Source organism: Diabrotica virgifera, chromosome 7, assembly GCF_917563875.1.
Source record: "Diabrotica virgifera virgifera chromosome 7, PGI_DIABVI_V3a".
NCBI lineage: Eukaryota > Metazoa > Arthropoda > Insecta > Coleoptera > Chrysomelidae > Diabrotica > Diabrotica virgifera.
Window position 1 is genome coordinate 180467788 of NC_065449.1, and position 23492 is coordinate 180491279.

Below are 23492 nucleotides of genomic sequence, written 5' to 3' on the forward strand. Positions count from 1 at the left end.
ACATAATTTCGCCTGATTCTTCAATTCAGTAACATACTGATCTATAGTTAACACACCTTGTGTTAATGTGTGAAACTTAAATGTTTCCATTGGTATTACTCGTTTGGGTATAAAATAGTTATCAAAGGCAACTAGTAATTTCGCTAAAGTTGACTGCTGGTCATCATCAAAAGTGTTGTACACATCAATGCCTTCATCACCCATACAACTTAGTAAATTTGCTATTTTCACCCCTTCTGCTTTCTCGTCTTTACGTGAAGCTGTCATAAATATATTAAACTTTTGCTTCCAGCGAGGCCAGTTCTCTGGAGGATTAGCACTATCAAATAATGAACTAGGTGGTCGAAATTCCATTTTCTTACTTTACTATTACAATGGTTGACAAACGAGCAGCCACACCTGACACCATGTATTAAATACGATAGTAAAATAACTAGACTTCAGTTTAGCTAAGGTATTTAATAATAAAGTCAATTGGTTACAGGTTAGATTACATGTGGGTATATTCTAGGTTACCCCTGCCTAGCTTGCAACTGCCTCCTGTCAATGCTGTCTTGACACTCCGTGAAGTTAGTTACATCAAGTTATAGGCAGTCTCTACCTAAATAAGATATACAATACACACATGAAGTGCAGACTCAACAATATGGTGATACTAATTAAACTGAGTCACTATCTGAGCGGACGAGTCTATTAGATTGTCGAGTAAGGATAGTTAGGAGACTAGAAGGACTACAAAGCGTATAATTTCCCAGAAAAAAAGTTGGGCGCAATTTTCTGAAACCGTGAGAGAAAATCTCATATAGCGACCACTGGCGGGTTAATCAAAAGTTATTCCGGTTCAAAAATTGCAATTTTTTCGATTTTTTGAAAGTTTAACTAGACAAGGCGAAAACGGCGGGTTCGAAGGGAAAAATATTCCCATGAGATTTTTTTGCATAATCACATTCGTCAGACATCCCAGAATAAGGTTCAAGAAGTCGCCCACGTGAAAAGTGGGCCAATTTTTTTTAACAATTTTTTTTAATCAAATTGCAAAAATCAATATTTTTGGCCCGAACAATTTTTTCTTTAATTTTTTGGACCATTCTGGACAAAAAAGGTTTCTTATAATTTTTCTCTAAAGTTGATCGTTTTCGACTTATAAGCAATTTAAAATTGAAAAAAACGAAAAATGGCGATTTTCAATGCTTAATAACTCGGTTAAAAGTTATTATTATGAAAGTCAATATATGACTAAATCAAAGTTTAAAGCCCCCCCTACAAGATCCTGAAGAAATTTTTGTCATTATTTTACTACTAAGCTGTTATTTTTAAGTAATAATAATAAGAGCCATGCACGTGTGCGGGGCTGTAAATGCTGAGTGCGAGTGAGAAGCCATTCCAGCAGTCCAATTGTGCATCTTACTCGCACTCACATTTACAGCAGCGTCAATACGATCTAACCACTCATTGTTATTAATTAAAAATAACAGCTTAGTAGTAAATTAATGACACAGATTTCTTCAGGATCATGTAGGCGACTTTAAACTTTGATTTAGTCACTTTCTGAGTTTCAAAATAATAATTTTTGACCGAGTTATTAAGTCTTAAAAATGGCCATTTTCGCGTTTTTCAAATTTTATCTTGCTTATAACTCGAAAAAGATCAACTTTAGAGAAAAATTATAAGAGACCTTTTTTGTCCAGAATGGTCCAAAAAATATAAAAAAAATTAGTCCGGGCCAAAAATATTGATTTTTGAAATTTGATTAAAAAAAAAATTGTTAAAAAAAAATTGGCCCACTTTTCTCGTGGGCGACTTCTTGAACCTTATTCTGGGAAGTCTCACGAATGTGATTATACAAAAATATCTCATGGGAATATTTTTCCCAACGAACCCGCCGTTTCCGCTTTGTCTAAACCGCGTTTATCTCGAAAACTATGCATACGAAAAAACTTGTAAGAACATTTTTTGCTTAGAATGACCCAAAAAATACAAAAAAAATGTTTTGTTTTGCGACAAATCGCTGTTATGTAATTCCTCAAGTTCTTTGTTTATAACAATCTTATCGACATCCGGATCAACTGTTACCCAAAAAATTCGTATTCTACGGGTCAGGCCAGGACTATTCGGCCCTCGGTAATAATATAGTCTTTCGTTCTGCGTTTAAATTTTTCAAAAATATTTATTAGTTTTCCGAGGATTTGAAAAAATTAATGTATTTAAAAAGCATTGGCCCCAAAATTTTGCGTCTACGCTCTTGAATAGGGTTGATGCAACAACCACGATTTAAACAGGATTGTGCATATGAACGCATCAACAATAGGCCGCGTTCAGAGTGGACGAGCAAAGAGCAAAGCGGAGAAATCAAACTCATACTGGGAAATGGAGGTACACAGAGTTCTAGCAAAGAGCAAAGCGGCGAAACCAAACAAGTTTGATTTCTCCGCTCGCACTCTTTGGTCCATGTGGTGAGACCGCTCCCGTCTGAAAAAATTTCGGGCGGAATTTTTGGGCAGAAATTGTTTAAACAATTTTATCTACTCTTTGTTATATTAGGTGTAAATTTTTAGTTTGTGAAAACTGTCATTAGAAATAGCAGTGCGTGAAGTGTTTAAAGTGAGCGTGAAGTAACAATGTATTTTAAGTGGGACTTACTTTTTCGCACTGTTTTTAACACACTTTCATATAATCAAATATCCTTAACTTTGGCGTTGTCATGGTGATGACATAATGAGCAATAAATTACAACAAAAGTTTTTACAGTTTTGTGGTTTGAAAGAAGTAAGAATTTTTAAATGTCAAAGTTCTAAAAATTGTAGAATAGAAATGAATTCCAGTGACGAAGAGTTACAGATTTTTTATTTGTTTATGGTAGAATAGATAAAATATTGTATGAAACTGTGCGTGAAGTACTTTTTGCGAACTTACGCGATGTATAGCATCGCGTAAGTTCGCTCCGCTGTCGCTCGTGCTCTAAATATCGCGTGCGTTCGCAAAAAGCATACTTTACGAACTGTTTCATAAATAACTATTTTTAAACAAATACAAAAGATCACGTTTTTTTGCTCCGGAACATACTTTTTTAGGTATTTTGGGTTATTCTAAACAAAAAAGGTATCTTGTAATTTTGCCCAAAAATTAATAGTGTTCGAGTTATAGACGATTTAAAATCTGAAAAATGCGAAAATACGCATTTTCGAGGCTTAAAAATTCATATTTCAATTAGTATTTTTGAGGTTTGCCAGATACTTAAATTGATGATTAAACATTCAGCTTCGATTCTGAAGAGTGATCGCGTCTAACCTTAATTTATACCGTTGTTTTTTAATTGTTAAATATGCGTGTTTATCCGATTTTTTTGCCGGTGCGGCGCGCTCTATTTCAAAAATCTCCTATTTCCTCCGAAAATTATTTTTTCTAGATTTTTTGGGACATTCTAAATAAAATAAGTTTCTTGACATTTTTCTCAAAAGTTAATAGTTTTAAAGTTATAAGTTAATAAAAAACTCATTTTTGGATTTTAAATCGCTTATAACTTTAAAACTGTTAACTTTTGAGAAAAATGTCAAGAAACTTATTTTATTTAGAAAATCCTAAAAAATCTAGAAAAAATAATTTTCGGAGGAAAATAGGAGATTTTTGAAATAGAGCGCGCCGCACCGGCAAAAAAATCGGATAAACACGCATATTTAACAATTAAAAAACAACGGTATAAATTAAGGTTAGACGCGATCACTCTTCAGGGTCTTGAAGCTCAATGTTTAAACTTCAATTTAAGTATCTGGCAACCTCAGAAATACTAAGTTAAATATAAATTTTTAGGCCTCGAAAATGCGTATTTTCGCATTTTGCAGATTTTAAATTGCGTATAACTCGAAAACTATCAATTTTTGAGAAAATTTACAAGATACCTTTGTTGTTTAGAATGACCCACAAAACTTAAAAATATATGTTCCAGAGCAAAAAACGTGATCTTTTGTATTTGTTTAAAATAAATTGTTTAAACAATTTCTGCCCAAAAATCCCGCCCGGAACCCTTCAGATTTGTTTAAAGGAAATTTTAAAATATTTTGAATAGGAATCCACAAAGAGACCGAATCGGAAATTTTTTCAGACGGGAGCGGTCTCACTACACGGACTACTGTGAGAGTAAAGAGCAAATATCCTACCGCTCCTATCCATACTGCCGAGTGGAAAAGAACTAAACTCTCGTCTAGCGTAACTACCCGCTATTAGCACTTCTTTGCTCTTTGCTCTTTGCTCGTCCACTCTGAACGTGCACTTTTTGCTCTTTGCTCTTTGCTCGTCCACTCTGAACGCGGCCTAAGTAACACAACGGCAAATAGTATTTCTTCTTCTTAAAGTGCCGTATATCTATCCGTTCCGGATGTTTGCCACCATCAAGGCAATGTTGCTCCAAACCACTTGCTTAGTTGTTTTTTAGTGACTTACATACTTTCTTTACTTCTTTTAAATTTAGTCTGAGGTATCTTTTCACTTAATCCAAAAATATTCTAATATTTGTGGTTTGTGGTTTGGAGCAACATTGCCTTGATGGTAAATAATTTATATTTTGAGAGATAAAAATATTAGAATATTTTTGGATTAAGTGAAAAGATACCTCAAACTAAATTTAAAAGAAGTAAAGAAATTTTAAACCATTTTAAATTTTGGCGAAGGCACCAATTTAGCGCCTCCGCCCAAAACTTCTGCCCGAGTCTTAATTATTAAGACTCGGGCGGAAGTTTTGGGCGGAGGCGCTAAATTTGTGCATTCGCCAAAATTTAAAATGGTCTCTTCGGGAACTGGCTCATTCGCCATACGCCATATCAATAAACCGTCCTATTAGAGGTAAAACTCACTAAGTGCACCTTTTTGAGATTTCGAGATTTTCATCAATTTGAACTCAATACGATACTGCCCAGCCCTGGAGAAGTCACCTGGGGCTCTAGCCCTTCTAATTGCTGAGATAATTTATGGTATAATTCACTAAGTGCATTATTGTGAATTATTATTAATATTAGAATATTTTTGGATTAAGTGAAAAGATACCTCAGACTAAATTTAAAAGAAGTAAAGAAATTTTAAACCATTTTAAATTTTGGCGAAGGCACCAATTTAGCGCCTCCGCCCAAAACTTCTGCCCGAGTCTTAATTATTAAGACTCGGGCGGAAGTTTTGGGCGGAGGCGCTAAATTTGTGCCTTCGCCAAAATTTAAAATGGTCTCTTCGAGAACTGGCTCATTCGCCATACGCCATATCAATAAACCGTCCTATTAGAGGTAAAACTCACTAAGTGCACCTTTTTGAGATTTCGAGATTTTCATCAATTTGAACTCAATACGATACTGCCCAGCCCTGGAGAAGTCACCTGGGGCTCTAGCCCTTCTAATTGCTGAGATAATTTATGGTATAATTCACTAAGTGCATTATTGTGAATTATTATTAATATTAGAATATTTTTGGATTAAGTGAAAAGATACCTCAGACTAAATTTAAAAGAAGTAAAGAAATTTTAAACCATTTTAAATTTTGGCGAAGGCACCAATTTAGCGCCTCCGCCCAAAACTTCTGCCCGAGTCTTAATTATTAAGACTCGGGCGGAAGTTTTGGGCGGAGGCGCTAAATTTGTGCCTTCGCCAAAATTTAAAATGGTCTCTTCGGGAACTGGCTCATTCGCCATACGCCATATCAATAAACCGTCCTATTAGAGGTAAAACTCACTAAGTGCACCTTTTTGAGATTTCGAGATTTTCATCAATTTGAACTCAATACGATACTGCCCAGCCCTGGAGAAGTCACCTGGGGCTCTAGCCCTTCTAATTGCTGAGATAATTTATGGGATAATTCACTAAGTGCATTATTGTGAATTTCGGTTTCAGGGTAAAATTCACTAAAACTTATTATTGCACTTAGTGAATTATTCCTTACACTCTGGAGTGCATTATTATGAAGTTCGGTTTCAGGGTAAAACTCATTAAAACTTATTATTGCACTTAGTGAATTTTTCCTTACAATCTGGTGTGCCGAATCCGTACTTAGTGATCTTTCAAACAATACATTAGTGTAAACATAACTGTGTATTATTTGCGTGCATTATCTATTCGACGATTGATTAAAGAAATGAGTTAAAATTATTACTTTGTGGCAGATAAAGGGTTCTATTTTGCGATTAAACAGGCGACTTGTGTGTTATATTGTATTGTTGAAACTGTATATTATTGTCTTTGTGTACATTATCCGTTCGGCGATTGATTAAAAAATGAGTTTATGTGTAACAGATAGCTTACATAAAGTGTAACCTAATATATTTTGCGATTAAGCGGGACACTTTTGTGGCTGTCATAAATGCCGAAAGAATTGCCTTTATTTTCTAAGAACGAAACTTATTGTTCATTTTTTAAATAATAGACTGTTATTTTTGATAGTTCGTTAGTTGTAAGTCAGCGAAATTTTGTATAGCTTTGTATAAGTGTTTAAGTATAAATTTTTTCGACCTCTTAAGCAGATTGACAGCTTTAGTTCTGTTAGAGGTTACGATAGGTAATCTGCTTTAGGTTTAACATTTTGTAATATAATGCATTTTTTGTTACTTGCTTCTTTCATCTTGAATCCCAACGCCATGATACTTTATGGAGACAAATTCATTAACTTCTCAATATCCAATAATTGGGTTCATGGAAAAAATCATCAAGTACAAAGTGTAGTTAGTGAGTTTTACCTCTAAAAGTTCCTGTGACGAAACATGGCTTAAAGTATCTGTAAGTAAAAATGAATAACCATTTTCAATTTCGTTGCAAAACGAAAATACAGCCGAACCATATTCCAGTCCAATCAGAGAGTGCCGCAAGCACCTCTACCGGTTTCGAAACTTATTAGTCTCTCATCAGGAGGCACATATGCTGCTCTCCCTGATCCAACCAAAACAAACCCCAGCGTGCAGTCCCGAATTGCAACGAACGAAATGGCATAGATGCCCTAGCGGCAACTGCTAGCAAAAGACTAAGTTTTCACTCTAATGGCATATAACATATCCCACCAGAATGAAAACAATGGGAACCTTCTCTGGTTACACCTCCGAGGCTTCTACAATTTGCAAGCCATACGGATGCTGAGACTAAGGAAGATGAGGGAATTCTACAATTTACAACTCACGTCACATTTGCTCAGCGCGGTAAAGTTCCAACGAGACTGGTTCCCTTCATACTCCACACAGAGTAAATGTAAATCAAAAATGAATAACCATTTTCAATTTCGTTGCAAAACGAAAATACAGCCGAACCATATTCCAGTCCAATCAGAGAGTGCCGCAAGCACCTCTACCGGTTTCGAAACTTATTAGTCTCTCATCAGGAGGCACATATGCTGCTCTCCCTGATCCAACCAAAACAAACCCCAGCGTCCTTAGTCTCAGCATCCGTATGGCTTGCAAATTGTAGAAGCCTCGGAGGTGTAACCAGAGAAGGTTGTCATTGTTTTCATTCTGGTGGGATATGTTATATGCCATTAGAGTGAAAACTTAGTCTTTTGCTAGCAGTTGCCGCTAGGGCATCTATGCCATTTCGTTCGTTGCAATTCGGGACTGCACGCTGGGGTTTGTTTTGGTTGGATCAGGGAGAGCAGCATATGTGCCTCCTGATGAGAGACTAATAAGTTTCGAAACGGGTAGAGGTGCTTGCGGCACTCTCTGATTGGACTGGAATATGGTTCGGCTGTATTTTCGTTTTGCAACGAAATTGAAAATGGTTATTCATTTTTGATTTACATTTACTCTGTGTGGAGTATGAAGGGAACCAGTCTCGTTGGAGCTTTACCGCGCTGAGCAGATGTGACGTGAGTTGTAAATTGTAGAATTCCCTCATCTTCCTTAGTCTCAGCATCCGTATGGCTTGCAAATTGTAGAAGCCTCGGAGGTGTAACCAGAGAAGGTTCCCATTGTTTTCATTCTGGTGGGATATGTTATATGCCATTAGAGTGAAAACTTAGTCTTTTGCTAGCAGTTGCCGCTAGGGCATCTATGCCATTTCGTTCGTTGCAATTCGGGACTGCACGCTGGGGTTTGTTTTGGTTGGATCAGGGAGAGCAGCATATGTGCCTCCTGATGAGAGACTAATAAGTTTCGAAACCGGTAGAGGTGCTTGCGGCACTCTCTGATTGGACTGGAATATGGTTCGGCTGTATTTTCGTTTTGCAACGAAATTGAAAATGGTTATTCATTTTTTATTTACATTTACTCTGTGTGGAGTATGAAGGGAACCAGTCTCGTTGGAACTTTACCGCGCTGAGCAGATGTGACGTGAGTTGTAAATTGTAGAATTCCCTCATCTTCCTTAGTCTCAGCATCCGTATGGCTTGCAAATTGTAGAAGCCTCGGAGGTGTAACCAGAGAAGGTTCCCATTGTTTTCATTCTGGTGGGATATGTTATATGCCATTAGAGTGAAAACTTAGTCTTTTGCTAGCAGTTGCCGCTAGGGCATCTATGCCATTTCGTTCGTTGCAATTCGGGACTGCACGCTGGGGTTTGTTTTGGTTGGATCAGGGAGAGCAGCATATGTGCCTCCTGATGAGAGACTAATAAGTTTCGAAACCGGTAGAGGTGCTTGCGGCACTCTCTGATTGGACTGGAATATGGTTCGGCTGTATTTTCGTTTTGCAACGAAATTGAAAATGGTTATTCATTTTTGATTTACATTTACTCTGTGTGGAGTATGAAGGGAACCAGTCTCGTTGGAACTTTACCGCGCTGAGCAGATGTGACGTGAATTGTAAATTGTAGAATTCCCTCATCTTCCTTAGTCTCAGCATCCGTATGGCTTGCAAATTGTAGAAGCCTCGGAGGTGTAACCAGAGAAGGTTCCCATTGTTTTCATTCTGGTGGGATATGTTATATGCCATTAGAGTGAAAACTTAGTCTTTTGCTAGCAGTTGCCGCTAGGGCATCTATGCCATTTCGTTCGTTGCAATTCGGGACTGCACGCTGGGGTTTGTTTTGGTTGGATCAGGGAGAGCAGCATATGTGCCTCCTGATGAGAGACTAATAAGTTTCGAAACCGGTAGAGGTGCTTGCGGCACTCTCTGATTGGACTGGAATATGATTCGGCTGTATTTTCGTTTTGCAACGAAATTGAAAATGGTTATTCATTTTTGATTTACATTTACTCTGTGTGGAGTATGAAGGGAACCAGTCTCGTTGGAACTTTACCGCGCTGAGCAGATGTGACGTGAGTTGTAAATTGTAGAATTCCCTCATCTTCCTTAGTCTCAGCATCCGTATGGCTTGCAAATTGTAGAAGCCTCGGAGGTGTAACCAGAGAAGGTTCCCATTGTTTTCATTCTGGTGGGATATGTTATATGCCATTAGAGTGAAAACTTAGTCTTTTGCTAGCAGTTGCCGCTAGGGCATCTATGCCATTTCGTTCGTTGCAATTCGGGACTGCACGCTGGGGTTTGTTTTGGTTGGATCAGGGAGAGCAGCATATGTGCCTCCTGATGAGAGACTAATAAGTTTCGAAACCGGTAGAGGTGCTTGCGGCACTCTCTGATTGGACTGGAATATGGTTCGGCTTTATTTTCGTTTTGCAACGAAATTGAAAATGGTTATTCATTTTTGATTTACATTTACTCTGTGTGGAGTATGAAGGGAACCAGTCTCGTTGGAACTTTACCGCGCTGAGCAGATGTGACGTGAGTTGTAAATTGTAGAATTCCCTCATCTTCCTTAGTCTCAGCATCCGTATGGCTTGCAAATTGTAGAAGCCTCGGAGGTGTAACCAGATAAGGTTCCCATTGTTTTCATTCTGGTGGGATATGTTATATGCCATTAGAGTGAAAACTTAGTCTTTTGCTAGCAGTTGCCGCTAGGGCATCTATGCCATTTCGTTCGTTGCAATTCGGGACTGCACGCTGGGGTTTGTTTTGGTTGGATCAGGGAGAGCAGCATATGTGCCTCCTGATGAGAGACTAATAAGTTTCGAAACCGGTAGAGGTGCTTGCAGCACTCTCTGATTGGACTGGAATATGGTTCGGCTGTATTTTCGTTTTGCAACGAAATTGAAAATGGTTATTCATTTTTGATTTACATTTACTCTGTGTGGAGTATGAAGGGAACCAGTCTCGTTGGAACTTTACCGCGCTGAGCAGATGTGACGTGAATTGTAAATTGTAGAATTCCCTCATCTTCCTTAGTCTCAGCATCCGTATGGCTTGCAAATTGTAGAAGCCTCGGAGGTGTAACCAGAGAAGGTTCCCATTGTTTTCATTCTGGTGGGATATGTTATATGCCATTAGAGTGAAAACTTAGTCTTTCGTCTTCCTCTATCTGAAAGTATTTATTTATTCTTTAAAGTTGCATTAAAAAAATTCAATATTCGAGTCAGGTGAATTTAAAAAACAATTTGTACCTTTAAATCGATTTTTCTCCACTTTCTGAAAAATGTAGTTAGTGAGTTTTACCTCTAATAGGACGAAACCGTACTTACTATGGCTTACATAAATTAATTGGCATTTATTTTTTGAATGGTTGAGAAAAGAAAAATAATTTAAAAGACATCCTCTACACTCTACATGATGTAAAAAAAACAAAATAAATACAATGTAAATAATGTTGGAGAAAATGCTGCAGATTAATACTAATGATGGACAATTTGAGAAATGAACGAATTAAAGAACTAATGAATGTGAAGGAGACATTAAATAATGAAATACAAAAACTAAAATTATTTTGGTATGGACATATGGCGAAGAATGTACGAGACAAGAATACCGCTAAGAGATGGAAATATAAATCAAATAGAAGTATGAAACGCGGGTGTCGTAGATGACAGTGGAATGGACAAATGAAGACAGCAGTGGAAAAAAAAAACCTCACTGAAGAAGACATATACGACAAGAGATAATGATTGGGATGTACTAAATGGCCAACAGAATATGCTGTGAAAACCCACGTATAAGTAAGTACCGAAGAAAGTAAGTAAAGAGCAACATGATTTTCGACAAAATAGGTCAACAATTGAGGCTATATTCATAGCCAGATAACGTGACCCGTCAAAATAGCCCGGTCAAAACAGCCCCGTCAAAACAGCCCCGTCAAAAAAGCCCCGTCAAAATAGCCCGGACACAAAATAGCCTCGACAAAATAGCCCGCAAACAAAATAGCCCCGACAAAATTGATCGCACACAAAATAGCCCCGGTCAAAACAGCCCCGGCTAAAATAGCCCCGGTTAAAAGAGCCTCTTAGAAAACAACTCCAATAAAAAGTTTTACCTTTTAACGGAGTACCATTTATTTTAAATTACTATTCTAATAGGGAAATAAGCCACAATTTTCTTAAAAAAATTATTTTATTAACGTTTCGACTTTCACTTCGGACGTCATTGTCATAATACAAAATATTAATAAATTAAACAAAAATGTTGTTGCTCAGTAAAAAAATTCTTCTAATAATTCAATTTAATCTGACTCATTCATATCGGCAGTTCAAACGTACAGTATGGTGCAAATGGAAGGAATAAATTCGTTATTTCGTAAACCCGCAACTTTAAGGAAAAATCCTGAAAATTTTTATTTTTAAATTACGATATTCTGTTATATGTTATATATGTTATACTAGTGACGTCATCCATCTGGGCGTAATGACGTAATCGATGTTTTTTTTTTAAATGAGAATAGGGGTCGTGTGCTAGCTCATTTGAAAGGTTATTTAATTCTTTATTTAGTAATATAAACAATTGCATAATTATTTATACAAGGTGTCCAAAAACTTTTTTTAATTTAAATTATTTGACAAAAAAAGAAGAATGTATGTAATTTATTTAATTTAAAATGCATTTTACTGTTACCCGAAAACAGAAAAAATGTTTATATCACAAATAAACATTGATTTTCGCTTAAATTAAATGTTTAGACTTCCAAGAGGCAGAGAAGACAGGACTCGAGTTCTCTGAAAAGACCATTTTTATATAATGTGGTTGAGATAAACATCTGATTAGAGGATAATTACCATTTCCGAAAAAATGTATTTTTAAGGAATTATTTCATGATGAATTCTGAAGGGAGCTATTTTGTCGGCGGGCTATTATTCCGCGGCTATTTTGTCTGCAGGCTATTTTGTCGGAGCTATTTTGTGTGCGGGATATTATGTCGGGGCTATTTTGTCGGAGCTTTTTCGACGGGGCTATTTTGACGGGGTACCGCCAGATAATATTACTGAGAAAGCATTGGAATGTAACAAAACTGCCTATCTACTTTATACGCCAGTCAATGGGAGCAAGAATATTACCTCCGAATTCTATCCTACTGCATGGATTTTAATGAAATTTTGGGCCTAGCCTCGACGTATCTCCTATTTCAAAGTCTACCCTATGCCGATGTGTGCTTTTATCTTGGGGGCGGTTCCCACACCTTCTTAGGGGTGGAATTTTTTTTTAAATTACCACGGAATTCGCTAGAGAACCTAATTCTAAGCAAAAATTGTTCTATAATTTTTTTTGAAAACTCAATACTTTTTGAGATATTCGTGGTTGAAAATTGGCCATTTTTATTGAAACATAATACCTATTCGAACGGTTTTTTGCGAATACCTTAAAAACTATGCATCTAACTAAAAAAACTACATTAAACATTTTTGTAGGTTATAAAAAAAACAAAGAGACACTTGCCTTAATAAATCTTCTAGTTATAATACAAAACGAAATATGGTAGGTGAAAATAGTTTGGTTTTTGGTACATTCTCAAATTGGTGTATTCAACTTGAAATAACAGAGAAACGGTTGATTTTATGTTTATAATGCTACTAATACCTTTTGTAGTGCTTGAAAAGACAAAGGTCCATTACATTAAAACTAAGCGAGATATGCTGCAAACAAAATTGATAACTAATGTATTTTAAGAAAAAATGAGAAGTAATTTTAACCCTCATCCACCAAAATGTAAATGCATGGTTTTCCTTCTACAATACCTTTTATTATAGTGTTATTTCTATGTTAGAAAAGTTGGACGGGTTTAAAATGAATGGTTTTTGAAACAAAAAAGATCAAATTATAGAACGCATTTTTTAATTTTCTTAAAAATATTCCTTTTTCTCCATGTAACTTGAAAATGATAAGACATACAGTAATGAAAAATAAAAAGGAAATTTTTATCTGAAAAAGCCCTATATTTTTGTTTAGTATTTTATTTTCGTATCTCTGATCTTTGTCGAGTTACATGGAGGAAAAGGAAGATTTTTAAGAAAATTTAAAAATGCGCTCTATAATTTGATCTTATTTTTTTTTCAAAAACCATTCATTTTAATCCAGCCCAACTTTTTGAACGTAGAAATAACACTATAATAAAAAGTATTGTAGAAGGAAAACGATGTATTTAAATTCTGATGGATGAGGGGTTAAATATACTTCTCATTTTTTCTTAAGGTGAAACAGTAGCGATCAACAGGTAGGGAAAACGCGTTCCAAGATTGCGGCTGTAATTTTGAATATTTTTCCGAGATATTTGGCACACTTATTCGTAATATAATAAAGAATGGCGGTACAGAGTCCAATTTGAAAAATATATTAATATGTGGAAATTACTCTGTAATTAAATACAATATTAAAAAAACGAGCCTGTACCGCCATTAAGAAGAACAAAAAAATACACTTTCTTCAAATAAACTTTTTTATCCGATGCCTAGATTTTGTGTCATTTTGGAACTACTAATGAAATAAAAAAATTTAGTAGTTCCAAAATGACACAAAATCTAGGAATCGGATAAAAAAGTTTATTTGATGAAAGTGTATTTTTTTGTTCTTCTTAATGGCGGTACAGGCTCGTTTTTTTAATATTGTATTTAATTACAGAGTAATTTCCACATATTAAGATATTTTTCAAATTGGGCTCTGTACCGCCATTCTTTATTATATTACGAATACGTGTACCAAATATCTCGAAAAAATATTCAAAATTACAGCCGCAATCTTGGAACGCATTTTTGCTACCTGTTGATCGCTACTGTTTCCTCTTAAAATACATTTGTCATTAACTTTTTTGTAGAATATCTCGCTTAGTTTGCATGTAATCGACAATTAGTATTGCTCATTTTAAAGGTGTTTTCAAGCACTACAAAGTTATTCGTATCATTATACACCTAAAATCAACAGTTTCTCTGTTATTTTAAATTGAATACACCGATTTGAGCATGCAGCAAAAAACAAACTCTTCTTACCTACCATATCCCTCTTTGAATTTTAAGTAGAAGATTTATGAAGAAACGAATCTCTTTGTTTTTTTATAACCTACAGAAATATTTTATATAGTTTTTTTGTTAGATGCATAGTTTTTAAGGTATTCGCAAAAATCCGTCCGAAAAGCTGTCATTTTTCAATGAAAATTGCCAATTTTCAACCACGAATAACTCAAAAAGTATTGAGTTTTCAAAAAATAATCATAGAACAGTTTTTGCTTAAAATTAGGTTCTCTAGCCTTTTCCGTGGCTGTTTTAACCGAAACATATTTCACCCCCGAGAAGGGGTGGGAACTACCCCAAGATAAAAGCGCACATCGGCATAGGGGAGACTTTGTTTCTTGAGCTATTCCCTACTTACTGTGGAAATATCAAGTAAATCGATGTAGTAGGATGGAATTCGGAGCCAAATACCCTCATTGACTGCCCCATTAGCAAAGATATTAACACAAATAGCAAAACCAAAATTAAAGTAGAGCAAGTTGTCGTTCTATCGTTTTCATGCTTTTTCGTCTTTACTTATTTGTTTTCTTTCGGCTTATGTGATCGTTCTACTCGTCTGCTTTTTACCCAGTCCTTGATGTTCTCCATCTTGCATCTCCATCGTACATTTGTACCTGTAGCTCTGTCCCATACTGTCTTACCATCGAATTTTCTAAGAATTTTCATCTCTGACGTTTGTACATGATTTATATTAGCATCCAAGAAATAAGAGTAATCCATATCGATTTGATTTTTAAAAAGTCTTAAAACAAATATTATTTACATGTATTGTTTACATTACGTAAATGGGTGACATTGCTTCTGCAATGTAGGCCACTCGTTTTGAAAACACCGAAGTCAGCAATTATGTTACTATTAGGAATTCACGGTCACATTCGGGTGTAGTCAATCATAACAAAACAATTACGCTTTATTTATAGATACGGAGAAAGTAAAGAAGATATTATTCATTATTCAGACATCGACGTGGTTAAATCAGAGACGTTGTCCACCAACTAGTTACTGTCGTATTTAGTGTTCTAAATAAATATATTCTGGTAAATAGTGTTTTAACAAATCAACCTTGGTAACAATCCCCGTACCACCATACGTTTCTAACATTATTTTTCTCCTATGTTTGTCAGATCGTGTATCTGTCGCTTATATCATTATTGGTCTTAAGACTGTTTTATAAATTCTGCCTTTGATTTCGTTCCCGATATTTTTATTGCTTCATATTATTTAATTCAGGTGACCTGTTTGCTTTATTCACTTGATCTTGCTTGCAATGGTTGCTTGAGCCACTCTGCATCTGAAAATACTTAAATATGGGATAACTTTACTGTAATAAAAGCATTTTGGTAAATCAAATCAAATCAAAATTTTATTAACGCATATGAGACACTTAGAGCAACAGCAGACTAAGCCACAAATTGAACATTTAGATTAAGAGGCTACAGTAGCGATCAACAGGTAGCAACAAACGCGTTCCAAGATTGTGGCTCTAATTTTGAATATTTTGTCGAGATATTTGGCACACATATTCGTAATATAATAAAGAATGGCGGAATACAAAGCCCAATTTCAGAAATATGTTAGTACGTGGAAATTACTCTATAAATAAATAAAATATTGAAAAAAGGAGCCTGTACCGCCATTAAGAAGAAAAAAAATAAACTTTCTTCAAATAAACTTTTTTATCCCTTGCCTAGATTTTGCGTAATCTTGGAACTACTAAAATTTTTTATTTCTAACAAGAAATCGAACATATTATACCTAAATAACTAATTAGGCAACATAGAGAAATTATCACTGTCATTTTGACAAACCTGCGAAAGATTTTCTCTAATCTGTTCTGTCATCTTTATCGATATCTGTTCAGTGCAGTAGTGTGCTAATTTAAGAATTCGTTTTTGTTGTTTCATAGGAAAGTAGTGTTTATTGATAGTTAATTTATTATATATTTGTTGTTGTATAAGTTGTTGACCTCTTTGAAAGAATAGATTGTTGTTAATTGTGAGTTTTAGTTATATGTAGGTAGGTAAGTATATTTTACGTAAAAATATTTCGAATTCTAATGCGAGTATATAAAGTTTTAGGAGAATTTTTTTTTCTAAAAATATTATCAATAGTTTAACAAAATGGAAAAAGTAAATTAAACGAAAAATAAAGTGAAATCTTCCAAGAAAAAGTCCATTAAAAACCGTGCCAAACTTATGCGAAAATCGAAATTTGTTTCGCTTAACAACAAAAAATGATTATTTATTATTGTTTTGTTATTAGATATTTCATGCAAATACCTTTCTAAATACCTATCTTAACATAAAATTTTCGCCCAGTTTGGTTTATTTTTATAAATATCTATTTATTAATAATAAAATCGTTTTTTATTACTTCCATTTAGCGCGACTATGATATTGTCAAAATAATAATCTTAGATAATGTCAAAGATTACCACTGTTGCCATAGTTTATGATACTATCTCCCGAAAAGTTATATTTTGTTGCTACCTGTTGATCGCTACTGTTTATTATTTATATCAATAAAAGAAGCAACATAAAATCTTCGGATTAACAAGGGTCTACACAACCTACCTCTATATTTGGCTAACGGCGCTACATAATTTGTAGCGCCATCCCATAAGCACAATGTAAATACGAATGCAAAGAATGCATTTATCTCAAAACTTAGTTTTTGGGGTTAGGCCACTGTTGCTCTGAGCGCCTCAATTGTACATTGAAACATCGGTTTATTTCTGAACAACTTTTCGTAACACCAATTCTCAGTATTGTGAAAAATAATGGTACTTTACTCTTAACCAAATTTCATATTGTTTTCACATACCTGCCTCGTATAAAATGGATAAAATTGGATATTTGATGGTTGCATCTTAGGTTTTAGACCATGCTGAGCTTTTAATTTTATTTTTTTTTAATTAGAAGGATGTAAGTATATATTAAAACATTTAGTTTTTAATTACAAGCAAATACTGTGAAATATAAAGGTACTTTGGTCTTGAGGAAAATTCATATTTTTTGACATAGCTCGATATCTGATGGTTGCATCTTAAGGTAAAATTGATAATCAAAAAGTTTCCCATACGTTTCCAAGTTACGCAAACACACTGTATATCGCTCGAGATACTATGCATATGCATATATCTTAAATTCAAATTTTTTCAAAGGTTTTTTCTCGTTTCCCTACTATTTAGTAACTTAAATAACTGATGACATTCTGGTCCGAGATAAATAATTACTTTCAGATGTGCAGCAAATTAAGCATTTGACAATTTAATACTGACAAGTAACCGTTAGGCACGACTATATTGAATTAACGGTATAAATGAACAAGTCCACATTCACCATCCACCTGAAAGTTATACGCTAGTACACACAGCGAAGCGAAATCCCAAGTTACACAGTGGTAATACGTTAACTTTTCGAATTGTAACCGAACTTCCAGCCAGAGTAATCAAGCCGAGTTGTTTGATATTCAACACAGAGTCAGTCGATGATAAACAAATCGAGTTGTATCTATCAATGGAAATTTAGACATTAGTTTATCTATAAATGAATATTATGTAGTTATATCCGTTATGGTTATGAACGTTTTATCGGTACTGACCAACTTTTATTTGGTTTCAACTGTAGTAATATGTACTTAAAAGTATTCTGGTTCCACATTTTTGCACAGTTCTGGACTGTCCCATCGGCCGGAAAGTCGTTGGACACCGTTTTCTGGAATTAACAAGGTGTAATCTATATTACGTGTATAATGATGATAGACCCGAAGAACTGGACACTTTAGATGAAGGTGAAGGACCAGAAATACTAAAATCAGAAATACAACATGCTATAAAATTGGCAAAAAACAAGAAAGCCGTTGGTCCCGACAACATACCTACAGAAATGTTAAAGCTCATAAATGAGGAAAACATTGGAATACTAGTCAAACTTTTCAATGATGTTTATTCGACTGGTGATATTCCTGAAGATTGGTTAAAGTCCGAATTCATAACCCTACCAAAAAAACAACGTCCGAAAAACTGTAGCGACTATAGAATGATAAGCTTTATGAGCCACATCTTGAAAATCTTTCTACGTATCATCCACAGTAGAATCAGAGACAAATGTGAAGAAGACCAGGATGAAACACAATTTGGCTTCAGAAATGGACTGGGAACCCGGGACGCAATCTTTGCACTAAATGTGTTATTGCAGAAATGCCGAGATCAAAGGAAAGACCTCTTTGCTGTATTTATTGACTATGAGAAGGCCTTTGATCGAGTACAACATCACAAATTAATTAAAATATTAAAGGATAAAGGAGTTGATAGTCAAGATGTACGAATCATAGAAAAATTATACTGGCGTCAAGCAGCGACAGCTTGCATAAATGGAAAATCAACAGAAATATGCAAAATACAAAGAGGTGTCAGACAGGGTTGTATACTGTCCACACTGTTGTTCAATTTGTATTCAGATAGAATATTTAAGGAAGCGCTGCATAATTTGGAATGGGGTGTGAAGGTTAATGGAATTCTGATAAATACAATCAGATATGCAGACGATACAGTTATTTTAAGTGATAATATGAATGGATTACAACACCTTTTAAATGCCATTGACACAGTGGGAAGAGAGTTTGGCCTAAATATAAACTGTTCAAAAACAAAATACATGGTATTTAGCCGTTTGGCCCATCAAGATTCACGGTTATATGTTGATGGTCATATAATTCAAAGAGTACCCAGTTTTAAATATCTTGGTTGCCATATTACTGAACAGCTAGATCCAGATAAAGAGATAAAATGTAGGATCGAGATAGCCCGCACGACATTTTTAAAAATGAGTTCATTCTTCTGTAATGATACCTTGCAACTTCAACTTCGAAAGCGCATGATTAAGTGCTACATTTGGTCAGTCCTCTTGTATGGTGTCGAAGCATGGACATTAAAAATATCCACCATTAACCGTTTGGAGGCCTTTGAAATGTGGCTGCACAGACGTATTCTGAAAATACCATGGACGGCTATGCTGACAAATGTGGCATTCCTTAAGAGAGCAAATGCTACCCGCGAGCTGCTTGATAACATCAAATATAGAAAGATGGCCTATTTTGGACACGTAGTAAGGGGAGACCGGTATAATATTCTTCAACTTACTATGATGGGTAAAATCGAAGGACGCAGAGGAATTGGTAGAAAACAGGCCTCTTGGTTGAAGAATATCCGGGAGTGGACAGGAATAAAGAAAGCAGAACACCTATTTAGAATAGCTCGAGACAGAGACAGTTTCGCCATGTTAATCACCAACGTCAAGGGGACTTGATAGGGCACGTTAAGAAGAAGAAGAAATCTATATTAACTTCCTGGAAGAGGTTTCGAAGCCGAATTGCAGAAAAAACCAACATCAATTGGAGAAGGAAAAAATGTTCTTCCACCATGACAACGCTCCAGTTCACACTTCCACCATCTCCAAGGCCAAACTGGGCGAATTGAGCTACAAACTTCTGTCGCATCCACCGTGTTCTTCAGATTTGGCCCTGTGCGATTTCTTTTTGTTTCTAAACTCGAGATCGTCACTCACTGGGCAGAAATTTAAGAACATCATCGCCCAATGGAAGGGCACTTTGTAGACCTCGAGAAAACGTATTTTCCAGAAGGGTTAAAGAAATTGGAGCATCGCTGGGTCCAGTGTATCGAGCTAAAAGGAGATTATGTTCAGAAATAAATCAACACTTTTTCCAAAATACTTATCGGACTTCCCTAGTACAATTTATGGTTTTTTCTCAAAATGTTGGTAACAGATGTCAATAAAAATAATTAGTGACAAATTAGAATTATGTAAAGACGAACTATTGAAACAGAAAATTTATCTGCAAAATTATAAATCTGTAAATATATACAAATATGTACCGTATTTTTAACCCTTTCCTCTTATTACTCACGGCAAGATTGTATCATATTTTTGTTTTTGTTTCAGGTAATCAGCTCTTTTTGTTTATCTCGATGTAACAAATAAAGGTAAGCTTTCGCCAGTATAATTAGAAATTTTTTATTATCTGATGAAAAACTGGAGGAACTTTAATTAAGTTTTGTATACTACCGACCTTTAATTCCATTTTCGTTTTTAATTGATATTTCAATTTAAATTAAAATTTCATACATCAATGTAGCACTCAAAGAAGTAATATACAGAATGGTGCAAATGAAAGGAATAAATTCGTTATGTCGTAATATGGCGACTTGAAAAAATCCTTAAACAGGTCGATTTTTATTTTTAAATTGTGATTTTTTGGCAGATACTTCATACTATGAGAATAGGGGTCGGGTGATAGCTCATTTGAAAGGGTATTCAATTATCTATCTAGTAATTATAATCATTAATATAATTGTTTATACAGGGTGTCCAAAATTTTTTTTAATTAAATTAATTGACAAAAAAAAGAATAATGTATGTAATTTATTTAATTCAAAATACATTTTACTGTTGTCAGAAAACAAAAATAAATGTTTATTTCACAAATGAACGTTGCTTTTCGCTTAAATTAAATGTCCAAACTTCCAAGATGCACGTGGCTGGATTGAACTTTGAATTTAAGCGAAAAGCAACGTTCATTTGTGAAATTAACATTTATTTTTGTTTTCTGACAACAGTAAAATGTATTTTGAATTAAATAAATTACATACATTCTTCTTTTTTTTTTGTCAATTAATTTTATTAAAAAAAATTTGGACACCCTGTATAAACAATTATATTAATGTTTATATTACTAGATAGATAATTGAATACCGTTTCAATTGAGCTTTCACACGACCCCTATTCTCGTTTAAAAAAATCATCGATTACGTCATCACGTCCAGATGGATATACGCCAAAATATCGTAGTTTAAAAATAAAAATCGACCGGTATCGGGATTATACAAAATTTCGTCCGGTGTACTTCTTCTTCCTTCTTGTATGTAGGCTTTAAAGCCTGTTTCTTCTTCAATATTAGCCTCCTAAATTGTTTAAATTATCGCACCATCTTTTTCTTGGTCTGCCAATACTTCTCCGTCCATTTGGTGACTTATCTCCTGCTATTCGTACTATCCTATCCTCTGCCATTCTACTAATGTGTTCGTTCCACTCCTGTTTCCGTTTTGTCACCCATCCATTAATGTCTTCTACATTGTATGATCTTCTTATGTTTTCGCTTCTCTCCCTATCCAACAGACTTTTCCCTGATATTCGTCGAAGTATTTTCATATCTGTTGTTTCTAGTAGTCGTCTTGTAACGAAGAGGGTGTGATGTAACAGAATAGATATAGCTTTAAAGGGGTAGTTTACATAGTTATGGAAGTTTTATGAAGCTAGGCTAGCTGGATATTTAAGAGACTTTCTCAGTAGGGCTCAGGGGAGGATTAGGCCAATTTGCATGCCCTAATAAAACGGTACCTAATGAAGTACTTGAATGTTAAAGAAAATAAATTAAAATAAGGAGTAATGAAAAGAAAGATAACTACTGACCGAGAAGATATTACGGAGAACGGTTAAGGGCTCCAGGGAAGGATTTAATGAATTATTCGCCGAGTGACTTATATTGCTGCACGCACTTAATTATTACGATTATATTACTATTACTTTTATATAGATATTAGAAATTATAGGAAATAAAACATATATTTATGTACAACCAACAATTTTAATGATAATACCTATAACCCTATATACAATTTTATACACTAGCTAACTCCCCAACGTACTAGGCTAGTACGCTCCTGTCGATAACGCAGGTTTTACAATATGAAAAAAAAATGTAATGAATTTATTATATCAGACAGTTAATTGCTCTAAACATGATTAATGAGGAATACAATATTGGCTGACAATCTAACATCTGATCGGAAGTAACAAACCTGACAATACCTGACCAATGAAATAAATATTATTAAATAGGTTATAAACCGAGATACTGTGCACAGGACCTTCCCAGATAGTTTATAATCCTCAGACTATTTTAAGTAAATGATATAACGGTGAAATATAAAATGTGTTGAAAAATTATTGAATATTATATTTATGTTAATTATGTTTAAGAAAAAATGAAGGTATATTATTATTAGAATTATTTAAAAGTTATTGATACAAAAATAGGCAAGGGTGAAAAATATTATTAAACAAATTGACATGCAAATTTAATTATAAAAACCTGTCGCGTCTACAAAGTGACGATGGGTTTCTTCTCCAACTCCTTTGAGGGTGGTGACTGGAGGCTCAAGCAAGATATCTTCCAGTGTTCCCCAACCTTAGGGGGTGGCAGACTTGTCATCGACTGGGAGGTACTCAGTACCGGCAAATCAACTAATCCATAAAGACACAAAAAAAAACCATTCCATAAGACACCAAAATTTCCATAAATCCCCAAAATTATTATTTTTTTCCATATCCCAACGTAATCAGATTTTTTGTTTGACTTAATCTTCCTCCTCCAGCGACTAAAAGAAAACAAAAATCCTTCAGTCATATTACTTCTTTTGAGTAACTTGAAACAGGGCATGTAGGAAGGTAAAAACTTATAAAAAGTTTGAAGAAAAAACTTTAAACAAAAAGTTGAATTACTGAGGTATATATGCGAAGTGTCATTGACCTTGATTTTTGAGGCATGTGAAGAAATATTTTTGAACAACTAATAATATGGAGAAAGATTACTTGTTGCAAAATATGATTGTGAAATATGGATGTTACAATAAGGATTTCTTTACAGACGTAGATACTAAAAGAAAGGAAAATGTCATTAATTCAGAAATTATTTTGAACTAGAAATATAATTTTTAAAGAATTTTTCTCAGTAGGGGACATAAATTTGATATTGATATGGACTATTTAAGACCTAATGGTTATAGAATAACAATTTTATTGATATGAGTATGATATTGAAAGGGAGAAAATGGTCATTTTTTCCTTGACAAGAAAAAAAATGGCTTACCCACTGTCCAGAATATTCCAATATGGAAACTAAAACGTCACTTTCATCACCAATTTCAACATAACCCAAAACTTCCTTACAACTTAAATTTCTTGAATCTCCAACTAAATAATAATTTCAGAAATAAACAAAATGGCTTCGGACAATGATCGCTGGAGGGTCACGTCATGACCTGATGATGGTAGAAGCTTAAGTGCCTATCAATCGTTCTGCTGTCTCCTGTCCCCTCACGAGGCGGAAACGGTCATTGACACATGAACCAACCGATAAAATTCGAATTCATTAAACATACTACCAACAAATATTTATAATTGGTCCCAAATTTAGGTACCCCT